Source organism: Mauremys mutica, chromosome 3 (genome assembly GCF_020497125.1).
Source record: "Mauremys mutica isolate MM-2020 ecotype Southern chromosome 3, ASM2049712v1, whole genome shotgun sequence".
NCBI lineage: Eukaryota > Metazoa > Chordata > Testudines > Geoemydidae > Mauremys > Mauremys mutica.
The window spans coordinates 39,660,123-39,684,348 of NC_059074.1; positions in this window are offsets into that span (position 1 = coordinate 39,660,123).

The following is a 24,226-nucleotide window of genomic DNA, read 5'->3' on the forward strand; positions in this document are numbered from 1 at the left end:
GTTGAAGAATGTGCAGAAAATAGAGGTGTGTGCTTGATCATTTTTTACCATGTTCTTACTATAATTCATGTAGCATGCAAAGTACTGCAGACACAAAACATGACACTTTTTCAGGCCTCAAGTGTATTGCAGAGAACTGTCACAGCATTAGAGAATAGGTAAACCCCAGTGGTAAGTGGGAAGATGTCTGGAGGAAGCCCAAAAGTTCTGTGAGCTGCATGATGTCCCTGTTAACCCTGCCGCAGATGAAAAGTATGCTCACAACTCGGGGGTGGGTAGGAGAGCACAGGGTCTCTTCACTGTTCAGTTGTTACAAGACAATGAACATATCAGCCAGGTAAAAATGAGAGCACTAAAGCAAAATGGGGCACACAGCTGTATTTTCCTGTATTGGACATACTGTTAGGTGCATGTAATTGCAGGGTTTCATCCCAGTCAATCGAAATAGCTAAAAGTGTAGATGCAGTGCTACAATGTGATATGAGGGCATTGATGGACTGCTCAGTCAATATGCAAGTGCCCTTTCAATCAATTCGACACTTGCTCAGACAGAGATGCATTTGATTAAAATGAGTTTGCCAGGTATCACTTTGGAGAGGCTGAAGGTGGTTGCTTCAACAATATTTTATCCAAATTTTACAAAACTTTTGAAATTGGCTCTTACCTTACCTGTCAGCAGAGCTACCCGTGAGAGGTCATTTTCTGCCATGTGACGGGTAAGAAACTGGGTGGGATCCACAATGGGTCAAGAGGGACTGTCAGCTTGGTGTTTACTACACATTGAAAGAGACCTTACCAGACCCATTAATTCTGAGCACAACATTGATGCCTATGTCATCACTGAAGTCCAGTCGCTGGATTTTACTTCACTGATGTTTAAGGTAAGACTCCAGTTGATTTTATTTTTATTATTATTACTAAGATATTATTTGCACTTTGCTGCCTTATTAAATACAATGAACGCTGCTTATTATAATTATACAAATATAATGTCATGGTGTATCTGTGCCTACATGTTTACATCTGAAACAATACAGATAATGAATTTTAATTGGTGTAAACTTGGTGTTTAAGAGTCGGCTTACACATTAATAGTGCTGTTATACCATATTGCCCAACAGAGATAAACATGTTGTATTGTTAAGTGACATTGGAGCCTTTTGTGCTATACATTATACAATACAACATTTAAAAAAGATGCAGGGAATGAATCCAGTTTACAGCATTTATTTTTGTCCATCATTCTGACTTACAGCCTCCCTAGAAAAAGAGTAGTAGTGTGTGGGGAGAGGTATCTTCCTCTCATCCTTGATACACACCACACTTTTGCTGTCCCTAACAAATGATCTCCAGTGATTGCCTCCTCCTTTAAGCCACCATCACCTTCTGACTCTTCACTGATCAATTATTGTTAAGCAAATTGTTGTTCTTCCTTTTATTTTAGAGCCAGTGAGTGCACAGGTGACAGCATTTAGTCAAACAACTCATTTTGCATAGATTCATACCTTTTCTGCTAGCTGGTGCTTCTGAGAGACAGATGAACTGCAGTGACTGTAACAGAATAAAACTCCAGGTAGGAAAGGGGAACTGAGCTAGAGATTTCAAGCTTTCGCTGATCTGTTCTTCTGTGCTGGAGATTTTTTCCGCCTCTTTCAGTGATTTGAATGCATATTTTCAACTGCATGTGTGTGTTTCTTGGGAAAATGGACACTTAGAGAAAGAGAATGTAGAAGGGAATGGTGGGAGAGAGTCAGGAAAATAAACACATGTATGAAGAAGTAATAGATTTATTTCCAAATAGGGACTTGCTGCTTCAGTGATTGCTGAAGTGTAGCGTCACCTACCTGTGTAAGTAGGAAATAAAGTTTTGTGAGAAAGACCGAGACACAACATTGCTTATTCTAGCGTCCCTATTTTACTTTCACCTTGTTTTGATTTGGTGCCGCTTAATCGCCTATGGCATTTGCATGCCTCTGCTTTTTTAGTTGATGTCTGGTTCCTATACCTGTCCCTTCCATTTGCATACAACAAAGCAGCGAGGGAGACTCAGAGTCAGGCTTGGGGGGAGAGGATGAACCAGGGCATGCCTGGGGCAGGCTGTGGGGAATTCCGCTTTCTCAGTCACTCACCTGCATAAATGCTCAGGAGAACAAACCAAGAAAACAAATATGCCCAAGTGTCTTTCTTTATACTGATAGCACATCCAGCTGCTTTAGCACAAAATGTGTCCAGATGATTCAGACCACAGATCACAATGAGTCTGAGCTTACTGTCTATTTCATTGGGTGGAATCTGTAGGCACACACACAGGGGCAGTATGTAAATTCACGGAGAGTGTGGGCTACAGAATAATCCACTGAGTGTTCCCCAGACCCCACAGTTCCAGGGCTAGAAAGGACTCTTTCTCTTGTGGTGGATGCCCCCATAAGTACACTGCCTTGTTAAGTAGATCAGCAAGCTGAGACAGCAGCTGCTGCCAGGGAGCTTCTGCCATTCTGAGCCCTGTCATGTCCCCCCCCCCGCTCTATGGAAGATGGGGTAAGCGGGGTGCAGGGGAGAGGGTGACACCCTGACATTAGCCACCCTCTACCCCCACCCCCCCAACAGCAATCAGGAGGCTCCGGGGAACAGCTCCAAGGCAGAGGGCAGGAGCAGCACATAGCAGTGGGGGGAGGGACAGCTTAACTGCTGGCAATTGCTAGCGGGCAGGGCAGCTGCTGCACAGGGAACTTAGGGGAGCAGGGAGCTGATGGGGGGTGCCGGTCCACCCTGCTTCCAAACCCCCACCAGCTAGCTGCAACAGGCTGCTCTTCCTGCAAGCAGTGGACAAAGCAGGAGGCTGCCAAATGATGTTATAAGGGAGCATTGCACAACTTTAAATGAGCATGTTCCCTAATTGATCAGCAACGTAATAACGAAACAACGTTAACCGGAACGACTTTAAATGAGGAGTTATTGTACAAGGCAAAACTACAGCATAGCCTTCCCAAACAAAAGACTCATGCGCTACTTATGTTTCTGACCCTTTGTCTCTCTGTCCTGATTCCTGAACACAATCTGCTCCTGAATGCCCCTGTTGATGCATTGACTAAGCAAGATTAGTGTAAGCTTAATTAAATGTGTTTAAAAGTTAACAGCATAAATGAGTGCACACTGGGTAGTAGCTAAATATTACATAGTTTCACAAAAAAAGATGAAAAACATTTTTACATTGTACACCTGAACCCCTTCTTGAGCATTTACAGTGGAGGTAAAAAGGAAGAAATGTCAGAAGTTTGAACTGGTTTATAATGTTACCAACAAAGAAGAAAAATGACCAAGAAACTCCTTTTCTATTCATCAGCGTGACAGGAGAGGAAAGACAAAGTTTTTACAATATTCGTACTAGAACCACCATAAGACTGAATTGCTTCAGAAATGATGAAGCAGAACTGTAAAACCTATTGCAAGCTACTAAAACCGTGGCTTAGGACCACCACAATGATGGATAAGTGTGCTTGTTTAACTGAATATTAAGTTCCAAGAAAGGTTATTGATTAGTTTGACTGAATTAAAGATGAAGGAAAAAAAATATGACTATACTGACCTCCAAGACATTTTATTAAAATAGACATCAGTGTGTGTGGAATGTAAAGTGTTTCTACACAGAGAAAAACATTTTTATATTTCCCCCCCAGTAACATCTCTCATATTACTCAGCCTACAGAACTGAAACACAGCAAATTAGAACAAGAATTGAAGATTACCATATTCCAATTAGAACTTCATAGAAAAGTGAGATAGACAAAATAAACCCATAAGACATCAACAAAATAAAAATTTCATCAAGCTCTTTAATGACCATAGGTGGTATGGGCAAAGATCTACATTGTCTGCTGGGCTCAGTAGAGATGGAAGCTGAAGAGAAGCTGGTTTGTGGCTGCCTGATTCTAAAGGGCTGGCTCTACATCGTCTTGCAATGCTTCAGGGCAGCCTGATGGAGAGTTTGCTCTGAAGTACTGCTGCTGTCTACAGCCCACAAAGTTATTTCAAATGTTGGAATATGATAATCTTCAACTACCTGAAGGGGGGGTCCAAAGAGGATGGAGCTAGGCTGTTCTCAGTGGTGGCAGATGACAGAACAAGAAGCAATAGTCTCAAGTTGCAGTGTGGGAGGTCTAGGTGGGATATTAGGAAACACTATTTCACTAGGAGGGTAGTGAAGCATTGGAATGGGTTATCTAGGGAGGTGGTGGAATCTCCATCCTTAGAGGTTTTTAAGGCCCATCTTGACAAAGCCCTGGCTGGGATGATTTAGTTGGGATTAAGAACATAAGGACATAAGAACAGCCATACTGGGTCAGACCAAAGGTCCATCCAGCCCAGTAACCTGTCTACCGACAGTGACCAATGCCAGGTGCATCAGAGGGAGTGACCCTAACAGGTAACGATCAAGTGATCTCTCTCCTGCCATCCATATCTACATTCTGACAAACAAAGGCTAGGGACACCATGCTTTAACCATCCTGACAAATAGCCATTAATGGACTTAACCTCCATGAATTTATCTAGAACCTGATCAAAATCTGCTAGATCAGGTGTAAGCAAGTGCATGGCCAACAACACAGATTTCTGAGAAGGTTTACAGAAACATACATTTCAGGTGTAGATCAGTCTTCCAAATCATATGTAGCTAACATGTGGTGTACAGCATATTTTGAAAAGTCAGTGCAATGCTCAAGAGTGAAAGGCCTAAGTACATATGCTGCTAGTGTAAACTTTGGGTGGGCTAGAGTTCATTTCATTGCCCTTCTCAAGTGCCTAAAAAAACCCAACTCCCATAGAAAAGCAGCTGGAGATGCAGAGTTCAGTCTCTAAGGATTTTCAGCAAAGTGTGCACAGGGTCAACCTCCTCACATTTAAGCCCCCAAAGGAACAAAAGGAATGAACTTGTACCAACTTTATAACTCTTAAGATCTCAGTTAGAATCTTTGATCACCAACTCTATACAGTCTGCTGAGTCAAAAGCAACATCTTCCTTCCATTTGCTTGTAAGAATCTTCAGTAGGAATGCATGCAGACTCTTACTCTTCCTGTGCTGAAATCACTGTTAGCCAGTCAGCTGATTAACCAACCACTCAGTTAAGTATACAGATTTAAAAAAAAAACTGATAGAAGGAAATGCAAAATTGAGAATAGTAAACAATATAAATGACTCCTCCCTCAGCATCACATTTAAAGAAAAGTTGGTGAATCATACTAGTTGAGACAATTTAACTAAACTAATTTGGCTAAAACTCAAACAATATTCAAAGCATATAATTGAAATAAAATAAATTAATTTTTCTTCCCAATTTCCCCTGGCTGTAATTAGCATTGCCCGTGCTACCCTGTTAGAGAGTTAACCATATCACTAACCTGCTGCAAAATGCTTCAGAGTTAGGGACAACAGCCTGCTTTCTGCTCCTGGGCTCAGCTTCTCCCTACTCACACAGGGCACATGGCCTTCTGCAAAGCAGCAACCCTCACTGACTCCCCTCATGGAGTCTGACCCCAGAAACAGGGAAACTATTGGCGCATACCCAAACCTACCACACCCAGTTCCAGAAACTTCTGGATGTGGCGTGCTAAATCTGCCTAGCAACAATGACCCAGAAACAGTTCACTCCTACCCAGCACCAGAGCCGGCTCCAGGCTCCAGCGCAGGAAGCAGGTGCTTGGGGTGGCCAATGGAGACGGGCAGCACGTCCGGGGTCTTTGGTGGCAATTCGGTGGTGGGTCCCTCAGTCCCTCTCAGAGGGTAGGAGCGGCTGCCGAATTACCGCCGAAGAATGAAGCGGCGTGGTAGAGTGGCCGCTGAAGTGCCACCGATCGGGGCTTTTTTTTTTTCCTTCGCCGCTCCTCCTCCCCCCGAGTGTGCTAACGTTGCCAAACAGCTGTTTGGTGGTGGCTGGGCAGGAAATGCTGGGAAGTAGACAGAGGAGCGGGGTTGCAGTGCGCTTGGGGGGAGGAGGAGGTGCGGCGGGGGGGGGGAGGGGAGCTTGGCTGCTGGTGGGTGCAGAGCACTCACTCATTTTTTCCTGTTGGTGCTCCAGCCCCGGAGCACCCACAGAGTTGGTGCCTATGGCCGGGGGTGCTCAACCCTGGCTCCACCCCAGACCCCACCCCCCCTCCACCCCTTCCCCAAGGGCCCACCCCACCCTGGCTCTTCCTGCCCCCACTCCACTGCCGCCCAGCCTCTTCCCACCCCACATGCCCCACCTCTTCCTGCCCAGTCTCAACCCCTCCCCCAAGCATGCCGCATCCTCACTCCTCCATCCTCCCTTCCAGCCTCCTGCACGCCGCGAAACATCGGTTCATGGCGGGCAGGAGGCACGGGGAGGGAATAGGGGGAGGTGCTGATCTGCGGGGTGTGCCGGCAGGCGGGAGGCACTGGGAGGAGCTGATAAGGGGGGCGGAAGGCACTGGGGGGAGCAGATGTGGGGCTGCTGGGATGCTGGAACAGATAATATAGTGGGGATGCTGAGAGACATTGAACCAAACTCTAAACTGTGTATATGATGGAAACCACTTCAAGTGGTCTGTGCCAGCTGACTTGAGCTCACAGGCTTGGGCCAAGGGCTGTTTAATTGTGGTGTAGAAATTTGGACTCAGGCTGCAGCCCGAGCTCTGACACCTTCCCACCTTCAGGGTCCTAGAGCCCAGACTGCTGCCCAACCCTGAACATCTACACTGCAATTAAATAGCCCCTCAGCCTGAGTCAGCTGGCACAAGCCAGTTGCAGGTGTCTAATCGCAGTGTAGACCTACCTTAATTATTAATCAAGGGTTGAAAGTTACTAAATATTGAAACACTATTTAAAATAGCCCCATAGGCCCATAACAGCAGCAAGGCAAATTGGCATTTGGGAATAGCTGACACAGACATACAATTATAAAAGTAATGAGCAAAATGGAACTTATTTTAGTGATAAAATTCTAGTCTACTATCAACATCATTGTTTACTAATCTAATTAGGTTACATGGGTGCAAAACTATTACAGATAGTGAGGCTGCACAGGAGGACATAGCCTGTAAACATAGGTAGAATTTAGGTATAGTTTTCCCTACAGAGCCATTATTATGAGAAAGAAATACTTCAATTTTACTCTTCATTCCTAGGTTGTGTTTTCAGGGCTTGAAGTTATAAAAAACAACCTCCGAGTGAACACATTTCCTATGGAAATCCTTTGCAATAAACATTGAATTCCATGATGAAATTTTTACAGTCATTTTTAGATAGAATTATCGTTTAAAAGCTTTGCTTTCAATTGCTTTCAAAAGCTTTGGAAACTACCATGGGGACTTACTACTTCTCTAGAGCAAATCCAAAATGGCAGTGTGATGGGGTTTCATGGCTACCACAAATGACGGCTTGTAAAGGAGCTGAATCTGCTGAGTTTTTTAAATGATGGAACTGTGTCCACTGTTCCATTACACTGTATTGTTAAAGTGAATACCCCTAACCAACTTAGTTACCAAGAGCTACTCATCTTAGAAAAATCTTCCTGTTGGAACCCTGTCCTGTGGCAGTGTATGATGGCTATGTTTAAATACAGAATTTTTCAAACAAAATAATTTTTTTTAATATATAGCAGACTCCCTGAATGAAAGTCTTCAAAGCCTGGCCTTTGTTCCATGTTTCACTTTAAAGCGATACCATGCAGCATTAGTAAATACCTTACTAATTAACAAAACAACTTATTATTGATTTGTTAATTCTTTATTGAATCTTGTATCAGCTTTTCCATTATTCTATCTAATATTGATGTCAGGCTAACTGATCTATAATTATCCAGGTCATCACACTTGCTCTTTTTAAATACTGGAAAAACATTAGCACTCTTTCAGTCTTCCAGAATTTCCCAGTATTACAAGATTTCATCATCCTCATAGGATATGAATACATAATTGTGATTCTTTCCAAATACATTTGAAAAATACACATTGAACACTTTTGCATTTTCTGTGTCTTATTAACAATTTTACTGTGTCCAGCCTATACCATTGCTAGGATTTTTTTGTTTGTGATATATTTAAAAAACTTTTACTGTCCTTAGCCCTGCCAGTCAGAGATTTCCCCTACCCCATGTCTTTAGCTTCCCTCCTCAGTTTTCTACACTATGTTGAAGATTGCCAAAATAGCCATGTCTGATGCATAGGATTGGACAGTAAAGGCTCATTTTGCTTGACAATGAAATGCTGCATTAAGTGACCATGTTATTGTTGACAATTTGTTTATAACAGCTGTGTGGGAGAGAAGGTCATGTTTTTAAAACAGGATGTGGTTAAATTGAACAATAGCATATCTACAAATTGTTCTGCCAAATGCAATTAGGGAGAAAGGCAAGTGGAAAGAGATTGGAAAGCCCCAGGAATACCTATGCAGAGAAATAGGCCAAAAATGACACAGCCAAAATGTGCACTGTAATGTGAAATAAAATGGGAATAAACTGATCAGAAAAGGGAATACCACCCACATAAGTAAAATTCAAAGAGGAAACTTTAATTGATCTGAAGACTGTGGTCCAAAACATTGGGGGAATTTAATATTAAACCATTAACCCTTATCCAAGGTTAGAAGTAATAGAATTGATTGATGTGGGTGAAATTCTTCAGGGAGATTCTAACCAAGTAGACAGTTACCTCTTTTCCTTCTGGATTTCCTAAGATTTCATTATCTGTTATGTTGACTTGACATAGGTGATTTGATCTCAATCCAACTGGTTTAACTGGTTGATTAGTATTGTTTCTTTTAAATGGAGTAATACATTCTGGATTTTAGCCTTGCTTGTTTATAGCTTTAATGACATTTATAAAATCAATACTGAGTTGCATTTTTTCCAGTGTGGGCTAGAACCCCTGAGAATCTAAGTAAATCAACCAGTTTACGTAGGAACTTAATGGCCATCTCCTAAATTAACCCTTTGTTTCTCAGGGTAAGTCTACACTATGAAATTAGGTTGAATATATAGAAGTCAATTTTTTAGGAAGCGATTTTATACAGTGATTGTGTGTGTCACCATGAAGCGCATTAAGTCGGAGGAGTGCGTCCATAGTACTGTGGCTAGGGTCGACTTCCGGAGCATTGCACCGCGGGTAGCTATCCCATAGTTCCCTCAGAGTCCGCTGTCCATTGGAATTCTGGGTTGAGCTCGCAATGCCTGATGGGGCAAAGACATTGTTGCAGGTGGTTTTGGGTACATGTCGTCAGTCGCCCCTCCCTCCGTGAAAGCAACGGCAGACGATCGTTTTGCGCCTTTTTTCCATGCGGGCGCCGTATTGCTTTCAGCAGATTGTGCATTAGGACCGCTAACTGTCGTCATCGAATGACCGCTTCCACTGCCACTCTGCTCTCCTGCTCTGGCTGCAGACAGAGCAATAGGTTGGAAAATCTGGCATTCCAACCACTGCTTCCACTGCCACTCTGCTCTCCTGTCCCAATCAATAGCGAATTTTTCCATGTTGGCTGTCATGGGCTCCCACTTCCGCTGCCACTCTGCTCTCCTGTCTCAATCAATAGCGAATTTTTCCATGTTGGCTGTCATGGGCTCCCACTTCCGCTGCAACTCTGATCTTTTGCTCCCATGAATCCACCTCACAGGTCCTCTCGTCGTTCTCTATAAATATCTATTCTTGTGGCATTTCTCTATAAATATCTATTCCGTCATCCACCGCTTCCGCTGCAACTCTGCTCTGCTGCAGACACCATACCACGGCAAGCATGGAGCCCGCTCAAATAACCACAGCAGTTATCACCATTGTAAACACCTCGTGCATTATCCTGCAGTATATGCAGAACCAGAACCTGCAAAAGCAGGTGAGGAGGTGATGGCAGCACGGTGACGAGAGTGATGAAGACATGGACTCAGACTTCTCTCAAAGCACGGGCCCTGGCAATGTGGACATCATGGTGGTAATGGGGCAGGTTCATGCCATGGAACACCAATTCTGGGCCTGGGAAACAAGCACAAACTGGTGGGACCGCATAGTGTTGCAGGTCTGGGATGAATCCCAGTGGCTGCGAAACTTTCACATGCGTAAGGGCACTTCCATGGAACTTTGTGACTTGATTTCCCCTGCCCTGAAGTGCAAGAATACCAAGATGAGAGCTGCCCTCACTGTTCACAAGTGAGTGGCGATAGCCCTCTGGAAGCTTGCAATGCCAGACAGCTACCGGTCAGTTGAGAATCAATTTGGAGTCGGCAAATCTACTGTGGGGGCTGCTGTGATCCAAGTAGCCAATGCAATCAGTGAGCTGCTGCTATCAAGGGTAGTGACTCTGGGAAATGTGCAGGCCATAGTGGATGGCTTTGCTGCAATGGGATTTCCTAACTGTGGTGGGGTGATAGATGGGACCCATATCCCTATCTTGGCACCAGAGCACCAAGGCAGCGAGTACGTAAACCGCAAGGGGTACTTTTCAATGGTGCTGCAAGCACTAGTGGATCACAAGGGACATTTCACCAACATCAATGTGGGATGGCCGGAAAAGGTACATGATGCTTGCATCTTCAGGAACTCTGGTCTGTCTGAACGGCTGCAGCAAGGGACTTACTTTCCAGACCAGAAAATAACCGCTGGGGATGTTGAAATGCCTATAGTTATCCTTGGGGACCCAGCCTACCCTTTAATGCCATGGCTCATGAAGCCATACACAGGTACCCGGGACAGTAGTCAGGAGCTGTTCAACTATAGGCTGAGCAAGTGGAGAATGGTGGTAGAATGTGCATTTGGAAGTTTAAAAGTGCGCTGGCGCAGTTTACTGACTCAGTTAGACCTCAGCAAAACCAATATTCCCAGAGTTATTACTGCTTGCTGTGTGCTCCACAATATCTGTGAGAGTAAGGGGGAGATGTTTATGGTGGGGTGGGAAGTTGAGGCAAATCGCCTGGCCACTGATTACATACAGCCAGACACCAGGGTGGTTAGAAGAGCACAGCAGGGTGCGCTGCGCATCAGAGAAGCTTTGACAACCAGTTTCATGACAGGCCAGGCTATGGTGTGAAACTTCTGTTTGTTTCTCCTTGATGAAGACCTGCCCCGTCGGTTCACTCTACTTCCCTGTAAAACAACCGTCCTTCCCTTCCCCCTTCGATCACTGCTTGCAGAGGCAATAAAGTCATTGTTGTTTCAAATTAATGCATTCTTTATTTAATTCATCACACAAATAGGAGGATAACTGCCAAGGTAGCCCGGGAGGGGTGGGGGCGGAGGGAAGCACTGGGTGAGGTGCATGAGGAGGGAAGGAGGGAAGGACAAGGCCACACTTCACTTCACAACTTATTGAATGCCAGCCTTCTGTTGCTTGGGCAGTTCTCTGGGATGGAGTTGTTGGGTGCCCGGAGCACCCTCCCTGCATTTTTGGGCATCTGGGTGATGAGGCTATGGAACTTGGGGAGGAGGGCAGTCAGTTACACAGGACTGAAGTGGCAGTCTGTGCTCCTGCTGCCTTTCCTGCAGCTCAACCATACACCAGAACATATCAGTTTGATCCTCCAGTAGTCTCAGCATTGCCTCCTGCCTCCTCACATCAACCTGCCGCCATCTCTCCTCCAACCATCTAACCTCTTGCACCTCCCTCCTGTCCTTGCTTTCATTTTGTGCTTTCCTGGACTCCGACATTGTCTGTCTCCACACATTTTGCTGGGCTCTTTCAGTGTGGGAGGACTGCATGAGCTCAAAGAACATTTCATTGTGGGTGCGTTTTTTTCGCCTTCTTATCTGCGCTAGCCTCTGGGACGGAGACGATAGGGGGAGCGTTGAAACATTTGCCGCTGCGGCAGGACAAAAAAGGGAAAGTAGTATTTAAAAAGATACATTTTAGAGTACAAGGTCACATTTTGCCTCTTATATTGAGACCTTGCCGGTTTGGTGTGAGAGATCCCACACGCAGAGCCAGGCAACAGAATTCGGCTTGCAGGCAGCCATGGTAAGCCACAGTCTTTTGGCTTCTTTAAGTCTTCAGGGAAAATTAATCATTAAACATGCTTACTTTTAAACCATGTATTATATTTACAAAGGTAAAGGTAAAGGGACCAGAGGTCCCTTCTCCGCATTCAAGGTCTGGGAGCCTGCCTTGGGAGGGTTGGGAGGGTATTGGCTCCAGGGTGATAAACAGTTCTTGGCTGTCGGGGAGAATGGTTTCTCTGCTTGCTTGCTGTGTGCTATCTTCAACCTCCTCCTCATCATCATCTTCGTCCCCAAAATCCTCATCCCTGTTGTGTGAGACTTCCCCCTTGCAGGAGTCCATGAACAGGGGTGGGGTAGTGGTGGGGGCACCTCCTAGAATTGCATGCAGCTCATCATAGAAGCAGCATGTCTGGGGGTCTGACCCAGAGCAGCCGTTTGCCTCTTTGGTTTTTTGGTAGGCTTGCCTCAGCTCTTTAAGTTTCACATGGCACTGCTGCGGGTCCCTGTTATTGCCTCTGTCCTTCATGCCCTTGGAGATTTTTTCAAATATTTTGGCATTTTGTCTTTTGGAACGGAGTTCGAATAGCACAGATTCATCTCCCCATACAACGATCAGATCCAGTACCTCCCATTTGGTCCATGCTGGAGCTCTTTTGTGATTCTGGGACTCCATGGTCACCTGTGCTGATCAGCTTGCCACACTGACCAAACAGGAAATGAAATTCAAAAGTTCCCAGGGCTTTTCCTGTGTACCTGACCAGTGCATCTGAGTTGTAAGTGCTGTCCAGAGCGGTCACAATGGAGCACTCTGGGATAGCTCCCAGAGGCCAATACCGTCGAATTGCGTCTACACTACCCCAAATTCAACCCAGTGATGTCAATTTCAGTGCTAATCCCCTCGTCGGGGAGGAGTACAGAAATCAATTTTAAGTGCCCTTTAAGTCGACAAAAATGGCTTCATTGTGTGGATGGATGCAGGGTTAAATCAATCTAAGGCTGCTAAATTTGACCTAAATTCATAGTGTAGACCAGGGCTCACACTGCAATTCCCTGAATACAAGGAGTGCTCCTTTTTAAAGTTCCCAAGGACAGTACGCATTCCAGAAGAGGTGGGGGTGGTGGAAGCAGAACTAGCCAGATGTGTAGGTGCTATGCATTTCACATCTGGAAGTGATGGAGTTGTGAGCACCTTCTCCTTGCACACTCTCTGAGGCTCATCCCTCCTGGGAACATCCCAGTTGGCTGGCACTACTCTATAATATGAGCCAGTGACTAAAAGCCATGGCCGGTCTCTTAATATATGGTGGACACAGTTTTCAGCCCAGCTTTAAGCCACATTGCTTGTGTGATCTGAAGGTTGTATAGATAACATCACTATTCATGAATGGTTACAGCATTAGCTCTTGAGCTGGGAAGGAGAGGAAAATCTAAAATGTCAACAGGTCTACGCTATTTCTAAGCAACATTCTCAGGGTGCATGATTGATCAAATTACAGTGTGCTTGGATAACTCATACATCTACTTGTTACAACAACACTCAGCTTCCAAAGCCCCTTCAAACTAGCAAGTAATTGATTGAAGAATTGAAATCAGCTGTAGCCTGGACATGCAGGTCTACACTATTTATAGCAACATTTTAGGTGGAAAATAGATGCTGTGAGGCTTCTCAAGGTGCTTGATTGATCAAATCACAGTATGTTTTGATAACTCATACATCTACTTGTTAGTATGACACTCAGCTTCCAAAGCCCCTTCAAACTAGCAAGTAATTGATCGAAGAACTGAAATCAGTTGTAGCCTGGACCTGCATCTTGAAAAACTTTCAGTGACTGTTTTCCCCCAGTTTAACTGAGTTGTGTATATCTACTGAGAAGTCTGAATTTTCCTTCATTTTGCTACATAACATGCAGGGTCCCAAGTGAATCACAGTCATGGGAGAAGAGAGACTGATTCTTACCCCCACTCCGGTCCCATGCACCCGTCAGAATCCTAAAAGGGCATTCAGGATCAAGGGTAAGAGCAGGGTCTAACCTGAGGTTGAGAGGAACGGAGGAGTTCAGAGTCAAGTTCCAGGATGGGATCAATACCAAGGATCAGAATCCAGGATCTTTAACTCAACTTTTTATTAAAAAAACAACAACCCCCGCCCCCAAACCCAACACCTTTCTTTCCATATAATATTGTCCACAATGACATAGAAACATGGCCAGCAGTTTCTTTGGTTTTGCTCATATTACACTGCCCATCTCTATGTCTTTTTAATAAGTTTCACTTATCATTTAAGGATCAATGACCTGCTAACACTCTAAAAATGATTATTTCACTTTTGCTATCTAGACTGTGGAGCATAGTATTATCTTCAATTTCTGAGCATACTTCATAAAACCTTTGTCCTTTTGATTCCTTATCAATAGTTCTTGCCATTCCCTTGCACACTCCTTCATGATCCCTTTTTTAAATTCTTCTCTACATAAGGGTATCTTATTAGCCACTCTTCATTTTTTAGAGCTTGGTTTGTTGCTTTTTGAGCCATTTCTTTTGCAGGCATTCCAATATGTGCAGGAATCCATGCTGTTGTTACAGATACCTGCACGCATCATTTCCATAGTTAGAAACAGTATTGCATTTATTATGTCAGTTTTGCTTTCCAAAGTCCCTGATCTGTTTGTCATAATGCCTGACAAATAATCAAATAAAATTACAACTGCAGCCAGTCACACATCTCTTGCCCAGGTTTGTGCCAACATTATCCCCATTAGTTCAGAAATTTCATTGGACATAATGTGTTTTTTTCCTTCTCTTGTTTTTTTTTCATACAGTTCCAAATCCACAAAAGAAGGAATAACTGTCTCACTGTAATTTGATTTGTCATGACTAATTTTTTTTATTTCTCATTTTTTCTTTTACATATCTCCTTTACCGATTTTTTGAGCATGAGGAAGTCTGAGGCAATCAATATAGTTTTGTCTAGTAAGCTCCACGTAATCCTCATAAATCTTGTGTAGTTTTATTTTCATGATTCCTTTTTTCCTTTGCCCAAAAGGTTGGATCTGATATTTCTTTCTTAGATTTATAGGTGCTTCTCCAGTGACTATTTGCAGCACACTCACTGGTGTTGTTATCATTGTGCCACATGCCACTTGTAGAGCGTGGGCCTGGAGCAATTCCAAGTTTCTAAGGGTTCTTTTTGAGGCTGAACCAAAAGCTTGCCATCCATAGTTTAAAATTGGTCTTATCGATGCTCTATACATCATCATCAGTACTTTCTTATCTGCACCCTATATGACATGCCATTAGAGTAAGTCAGTGCTGCTATAACTCAAGGCAGCCCTACTTGAGAACAGAATCTCTGTAGCACTGAGTGCTATACATACACCCCTTCTCAGCCTCTAAGCCAGTGTTTGCAAGTTGGGAGGCAAAGTAGGGCTGCTTCTGTTGGCCCTATGCTGCTCTTGCACTAGCAGAATTGGATCTCAAACCCAGGTCTATAGAGCTGCTAGGAAGCAAACACCTCCATGCTACCATCCAGCAGCAGTGGGAACCAGTTTGTGGTCTACTACCCAAGACCAGGGGAGCTAGAACTAGAGGCGCTGAAGGTGCCAAAGGGCATTCCAGGAAGTGTCCAGAGTTGGGGGGTGGGGCAGGGCTGGTGTCTGGCTGAAGACCATGAGGCTGGGCTGCAGGAACAAGCTGGGTGGAGGGGTGCAGATGGTCCCAGCCCCCAGCTACAATGAGGTTGAACATTGAAACTGATAATGGAAGTAGAAGAGGGGGAAAGAGAAAGTTGTCTTGGACCATGAAGGAGAAGTAGCAGTGGATGAAGAATGGTCTGAGATCAAGAAAGAGAATAAAGACTAGATATGTCAGGATTTGAAGAAGAAGAAGAAGAAGAAGAAATACATCGAAGTGAAACAAAAATAGATTAAAAATATCAACAATACATAATTGTCATATCAGTGACATAAGATGTGAAAATAGAGGTTAACCCCCTGAAAATGACAGAATGGATAAAGGGAAGAGTTGGTGACATACAAAGAGCTAAAAGAATGCAGGGTCAAGATCTATTAATAGAATGTACAACATAAAGAGCAAGCTGAAAAACTTATTAAAACTGTGACCTTATGAAAAAAGAAAGTTACTTGTCAACTGCCTCAGTTCCTGATGGAAGCAAGGGAGGTTATGTATGGAGTGCTGCTAGGATTGTCTGAAGAGGAGATCAAAAAGAGTAAAGGTGAAGATAAAGTATTGTTTGTTAAATGGCTCGTTAGTAGGAGAAAGGGAGAAAACTGGCCATCTGTGTACTCATACCACTTAAAGGTGGGACACTTCTGGATAGGATCCAAATGGGGTATCCATCTTTCTGGCTTCAACCACCCCCTACCCTACCCTACACTTCTCTGGTCAGGGAGGAGAATATGAGAGGAATGGGAGATGATGTAGTGCTTGTAGGTAACGAGATGTTTATAACATTCATTAAAGAAGTAATTAACTGCACCTCGCAGATGGAAAAAAAAACCTGAAAGGATTAAAATAATAGCAAAAGCAGGAGCAAAATACCTAAAGGTGGACAACCTCTCAATAGAGCACATCCACACGATTTTAAATGAAGGCAATAATACAGCTTAAATAACATGGTCTTAATGATCTTTAACTAGAATGCACATAGTTTAATAATGCGTGGATAGGAATTTAAGAAGGCCATTTTAGAAACGTGAAATAAGCCTGATGTAATATGTGTGCAGGAAACTTGTTTTATTAAGTAAACTTGTTTTCAATCTACTGGGATGTGATATACTCCAGAGGGATCAAGAAGCTACATTTATAAAAGAGGGAAGTAGTTACGTTGACAGGGATGTGCAGAAGCTGTTTAGAATATAATGTTTTTGAGATTCTGATGCAGAAGAAAAATATTTATGTATTGATTTATAATGTTTAAAATGCATGTAACATTAGTTATTTTAGCATTAGAAAAAAATAGTAAATATAAAAAACCCATTTAGAATTTGCAGAGACTTTAATAGTAATACTGAGTTATATATAGTTACCTAAATGGTAAATGCTTAGAACAATTTGTTGGTATGCATAACCCAGTAATATTGAATACAAGAACAGGTACTAGATTTCATTTAATGAATGGCTATTTCTCTGATCTGGATACAGAAATTACAACAAATAATGTATCTAGTAAATTCAATTGGAAAATAGATAAAAGAGAATGGAAAGTGATCACTTCTCTATGTTTATTGAGTATCAAGGTGAAGAAATGTTGAGGACACAAAAAGAATTCCTATCTGGAATTTTCAAAAAGCTGATTGGGACCTTTTCAAGATTAAATGCGATGAATATTTATGTAGTAACTGTACAAGTGACAACCTAGAAGAATTCTGTAACAATGTAATAAAAGGAATTGCAGCTGCAGCTTATCTGGTCATCTACAATATATCACATTATGCTGTTTTAGCACCCTTAGGAACTAGAATTTGGAATGTCCCAGGAGATGCATCACAGAATCTGGCTGAATAACTTTCTTTTAATGCCCCCCATCCCCACCCCCAAAACCAGTGCCATCAAGTAATAATTAAACAGGGAGGCAGAATGAAGGTTGTGGGAGAAGACAAGGGTGAGGAAAGAATAGGAATATGGCAGGAGACAGGTAGGAGGGAGTAAATTTTCATGTCTCTCCTCTTCAGTGATGATGATTGTCAATGATGCTTGAATTGCCCCCCCCCCCATTTTTATCAATTTGTTTTTGCTGATGCAAACATTCCTTAAGCAGGAAGCATTTAAGATGCACATTTTGATCACAGAATTAAATCTATTTTATCAAAGTATATTACTCTGTAAGTATCTTAACACAATATAACGTAAATGGTAAGCTTTATGGGGCAGGGATAGTCTTTTTGTTTTTTGTGTGTACAGCACTTGGCACAATGGGATTCGGGTCTATGACCAGGGCTCCTAAGTGGTATCAAAACACAAAGAATATGGCCAGTCACTCACCATTAAAGGCAGATAAAAATGTACCTGATTAACTTCCACTCTCTCATGGACACTGGGCTGCTGACATGATTTTATTAAAATAAACAAGTTAAAATTTTGTTGAAAATGCACTAAATCATTTGTTTTAAAAAATACATATAAGAACTACATGAACTTTGCAAACAGGTAGAAAAGAAAACTAGGTCCAAGCGGGGGTCTAGTGACTTTGACATTGCGGCATGTTAACTTTTGCTTCAACTAGAATGTTTTATGCATTTTTAATAAGCCATCAGCAATTGTCCTATGGCTTCAAAATATTAATAGCACCTTCATTCTCTATTCTAATGTCATTGTTAGAAGTCTGTCTCAGGTATTATCAAATAAAGTACAGACATGCAAATTCTAAATATCACAGGGGACCAAAGATCTCCAAGAATTTATTTTTCTCAAGATACCAGATTAATATTCTTATTACTTAAAGGTATAAAATATTCATAAGTTAGTGTGACTTGAACCAGTGATTAGCTGCCTGTATTATCTGTAGAAATGAGATAATGTGGTTCAAATAATAAGTGCTTAGTTCCTTGTGTCAATGAGTATGTATCACACAGAAATAAACATACTGTTATGCACACAGTAATACCCCTAGTATTTTATAAACAAATGCATTCTTCACCTAAAGTGGGAAAGATGATTCCATTGTGTTTACAGCTTTATCTTTCCTTTCCTGACTTCTGTAAATTTGTCCTTTTTAATAATAAAAAAAACCCCAAAGGAGCCCCCATATCCAGATCCTATCCATCACACACCACAGACCCTCAGAATCCATTCTAACCTTTCCTTCAGAATATTACCATTATCAGCAAGCACAGGAATAAACACTGAAGCAATTAATGTATAAACTAGTAATGTGGTGACTGGATCATATGAAATAAAGAATATAATGTATGTATAAATTCAGGTGTTCACAACTTGCAGATAACAATCATGGTGAAATCTTACATAAATGTATTGCTTTCAATTTCCCTCAATATTTTTTAAGAAAAAGGGATTAACTGTAGACATGTGGAGAAAAAAAATTAAACAGTGGCACTCAAGAGGAATTGTTATCTTTGCTTCTCAATTACAAATCTGAACAGATAGGTATTGAATAATTACACTTGGAAATTCCTATAGATCAGGGAAGACATTCCGACTCACAGATTAGATTATTTGTTTACAACTAGATTAATACCATTACCCTAGTGAACAGTTGCTAGAGTTTTCAGATACTGTAAAAATGTCAACTACATTGCATGATCTATAGGTAATGCCCTTTCAAGATCTATTTATCTGTGGACAGTCACTTTGCACCATGGATTTGACTGTGCCTGAAGCAATTTCATGGATTTTACATAAAGAAAACGCAATTGTGATCTAACTGTGGCATAATTACTACAACCGCCATATTGGGGAGCATGGAGTTACGGGAGATATGCTACCTGTACAGTACAGAAGCTGACAGCATGACTCTGTGGCTCACAGGAAGACACTTGAGTGGCATGTTCTACACCCTCTAAGGATCTACCTTCTACCCACCATTCCTCATCACCCTCGGCATTGACCTCTGAGCAGTCATATATATGGAAGGAGGTCATGGACATGGCCCTGTGTCCTTTCCAGGTGTGGAGTGAGTGCTTCAGGCCATGGTAGTGTTGCCCCTCTTTAGTCAAAGGGAGCTCAAGCATGTCCTATATAGATGCCGGGAGTGGAGAAATTCTGCTTGTACCCCTGCACACCTGCACAAAAAATAACACATTTCTTCATGTCACAGTTAGGGGGGAAATGAAAGCAGAAACTTGAATTCAGCTTGATTTATACTCTAACACATTCAAGAGCAGTCTTACTGAGTAGCAGCCAGCATTAATGGATGTGAGATGAAAACCCTGGTATTTTACAGGTGTTCTTCTAACTGATTCTAGTAGGCTGAAATTACCGCAAATCCAAATTCATTAGATTTACTCTTATCTCAGATGAGCATTTTTCCCCTTGTTCCCTCCTCCCCCATCCCCGCCCAGGGAAAGACAGACAATATGGCGATTTGATATGGGGTTCATATGTGTGTGGCCGGATTGGGAGATAACTCAAGGCTGTGTTCTGTTGCTCCTCCTTTCCAGTGTAGGACATTAGAGGAGCTGTTGTCCTGGTATCTCCAATATGTGGCTAGCTCAAACATCCTATTTCATTGGATCGACCTGGGAAACAAGCATATCCAGTTCCTTAGCAGTACTGGGATTTGGATAAAGGTAAATTAGCTGTGGCTTAATCTAGAGAAGATTGAGTTAACACTAGAGGGGGGAAATGACTGTAAGAAATGGTAATGCTGATATCAGCTCTCTCAGTCAAGGGAGATTTCCTGCCTTTAGTTACTCAGCTGTGCAATTTGGGGTCTTACTGGATCCTCAGCTTTTTTTAGATGTCCAGATAGCAGCCATGATCAGAAGTATTTTTGTTTTCTGCTCTTAGCCAGGCGGTTGTGACCTTTCCCTTTGGATGCAGACCTCAGTGATTCATGCCTTGGTAATTAAGCATTTGTAATACTGCAATGTACTATACAGGGTCTATTTTTACTTCATAATTATAGAATCATAGAAATGTAAGATTGGAAGGGTCCTTGATAAGTCATCTAGTCCAGTCTCATGCACTGAGCTAGGACTAAGTATTATCTAAACCAATGTTTCTCAAACTGGGGTCCGTGGACCCCTGGGGGTCTGTGAGCATTCTCCAGGGGGTCTGTGAGCCCCGCTGATCAACTCCTCCCCCACCATCCCTCAATTCCTGCCCCTCCCTCCGTTCCCTGGTGTGCAGGAGGTGCTGGGAGGGAGGGAGAGAAGTGAGGATGGGGCATGCTCAGGGCAGGGGGCGGAAAAAGGTGTGGAAGAGAAGGGGCAGAGGTGCAGTGGGGAATGGAAAGAGATGGGGTGGGGCCTTGGGAGAAGGGGTGGAGTGGGGGCAGGGCCTGGGGCTGAGCGGGGGCCTTCGGGGTCCCTGAAAAAAATTAAATCAAAATGGGGTTGCTAAACTTTGAGAACCGCTGAACTAGACCATCCCTGACAGGTGTTTGTCGAATCTGTTCTTAAGAACCTTCAATAAGGGAGATTCCAAAACCTCCCTAGGTAATTTTGTTCCAAGTGCTTAACTACCCTTAGTTAGGAAGTTTTGTCTAATGTCCAATCTAAATATCCCTTGCTGCAATTTAAGACCATTACTTCTTGTCCTGTCCTCACTGGTGAAGAACAATTTATCACCCTCCTCTTTATAACAACCTTTTACATACTTGAACACTGCTATCATGTCCCCCCAACCCCAGTCTTCTCTTCTACAGACTGAACAAACCCAGTTGTTTCAATCTTTCCTCATAGGTAATTTAATTGTAGACCTTTTAATAATTTTTGTTTCTCTCCTCTGGACTTTCCCCAATTTGTCCATATCTTTCCTGAAGTGTGGTACCCAGAACTGGACACAATACTCCATAATGGGCTTCTACGCTGTGATTTTCAAAAGCATACACCATTAAATTTAACTCTTCTCATTGAGGTCAATGGGAGTTTTACCATTGACTGAAATGGGAGCAGACTTAGGCTAATTCTGACTGCTTTTGAAAATCTCACCTTGATGTTTTAATGTTACTGTGAGTTTGGACTCAGTGAGTGTTTTCTCGATATGTCTCTGATAGTCTGATAGTCATTGATAAAAAGCTAACTAAAGATATACAGCCGTTGTTTTCATGATACATAAGACCCTGATTTCTGTCTATTTTAGGAATTTATATGGTGCCTATTAACATAACATCTGAACACCTCATAATCTTTAATGTCTGAGGAATAGTTTGCTTTTTCTTATGAACAAGGATTATAAAATCATTTTGTAATGCCCATCAAGTCCTTTGCATCTCTGTTGCTGCTTGTAGTCTACATTATAACTACTGAAGTGATGAAAAATTAGCAAAATAAAATTTTAAAATGACTGAATAATACAGTGGAATGGCAAGTGTCTTGTAGCTTCCCTAAAGCTTATTTTACTCTGTCCCTGAAAATGGAAAGTTAAAGAAAAGGTTTCATTTTGTCTCCCAGTAGCAGCCAGTCTCATTCAGATATTGGGGGCAGAGTGGAGGGGGTATATTTATGTTCAATGCTATTTTCTGTAGACCACCTGCTTCAAAACCATTTAAAGGTTCTGTATACATTGAATTTTATCTGTCTTTCAAAACTACATATTAGACTATGTCTGTTTTATTGTGATAAGATGCTGCCAGTGATTTGGTAAACAACATTACTTTGGGCTGAAAAAAAAAAACATTGGACATGTTGTACTTCACCTTATTATCCCACATGTCTTAAGCAATGCTGCACTCACTTCACAAATTGCTCTGCTAAATCTACCTAAAGAATCAAACACATTAAATAATCCTTAATCTTTAAAGTAAAACCATTTGTTATGAGTTCACAAACTTTAGCTTTCACACCAACTGGTTGTCTACATTTTTTAATGGGGTTGGAAGACTCTGGGGGTATTAGATCTAAAATACTCTAAGCTTTACAAACAGTTACCTCAAATTTGTAAAGCATTACAAGGTTTAAATTACAAAACAACTCATGCAGCATGACAAAAACAATTAAAATATCTTTGGGAACATCATGCAGAAATTGTCCAGTAATCAGAGAAGAGTGTACAAAATGAAGTGGAAACTCAAACTTCTTACTATCTGTGGAGCCCTCTTCAGATTGAGGAACACAGTTAAAGTTGTATATATTTGTTTTTCCTGCAATCCTCCCCTTCCTTACACCTGTCTTACATAGAGTTAGCTGAATAAAACAGTAGAGAAAATAAATTGCCTTGCCATTATCTTAATAGTGGTTGGGTCCTAGATAGAAGTGGATCTTCTAAACAACTCAGGACCACTGAAACCACTCCCACCAAAGTCTCTACTGACCTTTTCCTAGCTAAAGTTCAGAAACAATACTCCATCTTCATCCTCTTGGATCCCACCCACCTTTGACACAGTCAGTCATGCTCTTCTTCTTGAAGTCTTGTCTTCTTTTGGATTCCATGATGGTCCCCTCTGGTTTCTCCTCCTACCTCTCTCTTTGCTACTTCACTGTGTCCTCTGGAGGATCCTCCTTATCCACACTCCAACTTTCTGTGGAGATTCCATAGGGCTCTGTCCTTGGTCCCCTTCTCCTCTCTCTGGGTAATCTCCACTGCAAATACAAATTCAACTACCATTTCTGTGCTGATAAGTCATAGATCTAAATCATTATTCCAGACCTGTCTACTTCTGTCCAAACTAAAGTCACAATCTGTCTCTCTTCATGAATGTCTAGCTGCCCGCTCAAGCTAAACTTGATCTCCTAATCTTTCCCCACCTGCCTTCCGCACTACCTCCTTTTTCAATTACTGTGGACAACACCATCCTGCCTGTCACTCAGGCCTGTTACCAGTGTGTCATTGTCAAGTTAGATCTCTCAATCCTCACATTCAGACTATATATAAATCTTGACATTTTTTTCTGCATAATATTTGAGTTATAGCCCTTCCTATCCATCCACACTGCTAAAACTATCATCTAAGCTTTCATTATCTTGCATCTCAATTATTGCAACATACAGACAAAACCTTCTTTGTAAGGTGGTGGAGCAATTCTTGGGGAAGGGTTGGAAGGAAAGACATCTGTCAGAGCCCAAGGTTGGAGTTGGGAGTGATCTCTGCTAAGCATATTAACATGCATATGTTCTTTTATTATTTTTATATGTCTTCTCTGTAATGCTTTCACCTTAAGAATCAATGTGCTTGCTTAAAAGGAGCTGTGCGGTAACATATAATTGTGGGCAATTATGCTGTTCATAGTCTCTGAGAAAAAGAAAAGCACAGATGCTGATCATTTAGACCATCTAGCTTGCTGGAGATAACAAAATGTAGGCAGGGAACAGTACAGTCTGAAAAATCTCTGGTCAGGAGGGAGAGAGATGAGGATCTCTGGCCAAGAGAAGTGAAGTCTAGGGAGATTGAAACCTAAAAGTGGATGCCCTTGGTGGACCAATGAGGGGGAATACAGGTGCAACGTCCCTGAACTGTGACAATGATGACCAATATTGTCTCATTGTTTTCTTGTACTCCCCTGTCCATATTCAGCTGTTGTCTCTTGTCTTCTACATAGATTGTAAATCCATTGGGGCAGGGACCATCTTTTTATTCTATTTATACAGCACCTAGTACCATGGGGTCCTGGTCGATGACTAGGGCTCTGAGGAGCTACAGTAATGCAAAAAAATTAATA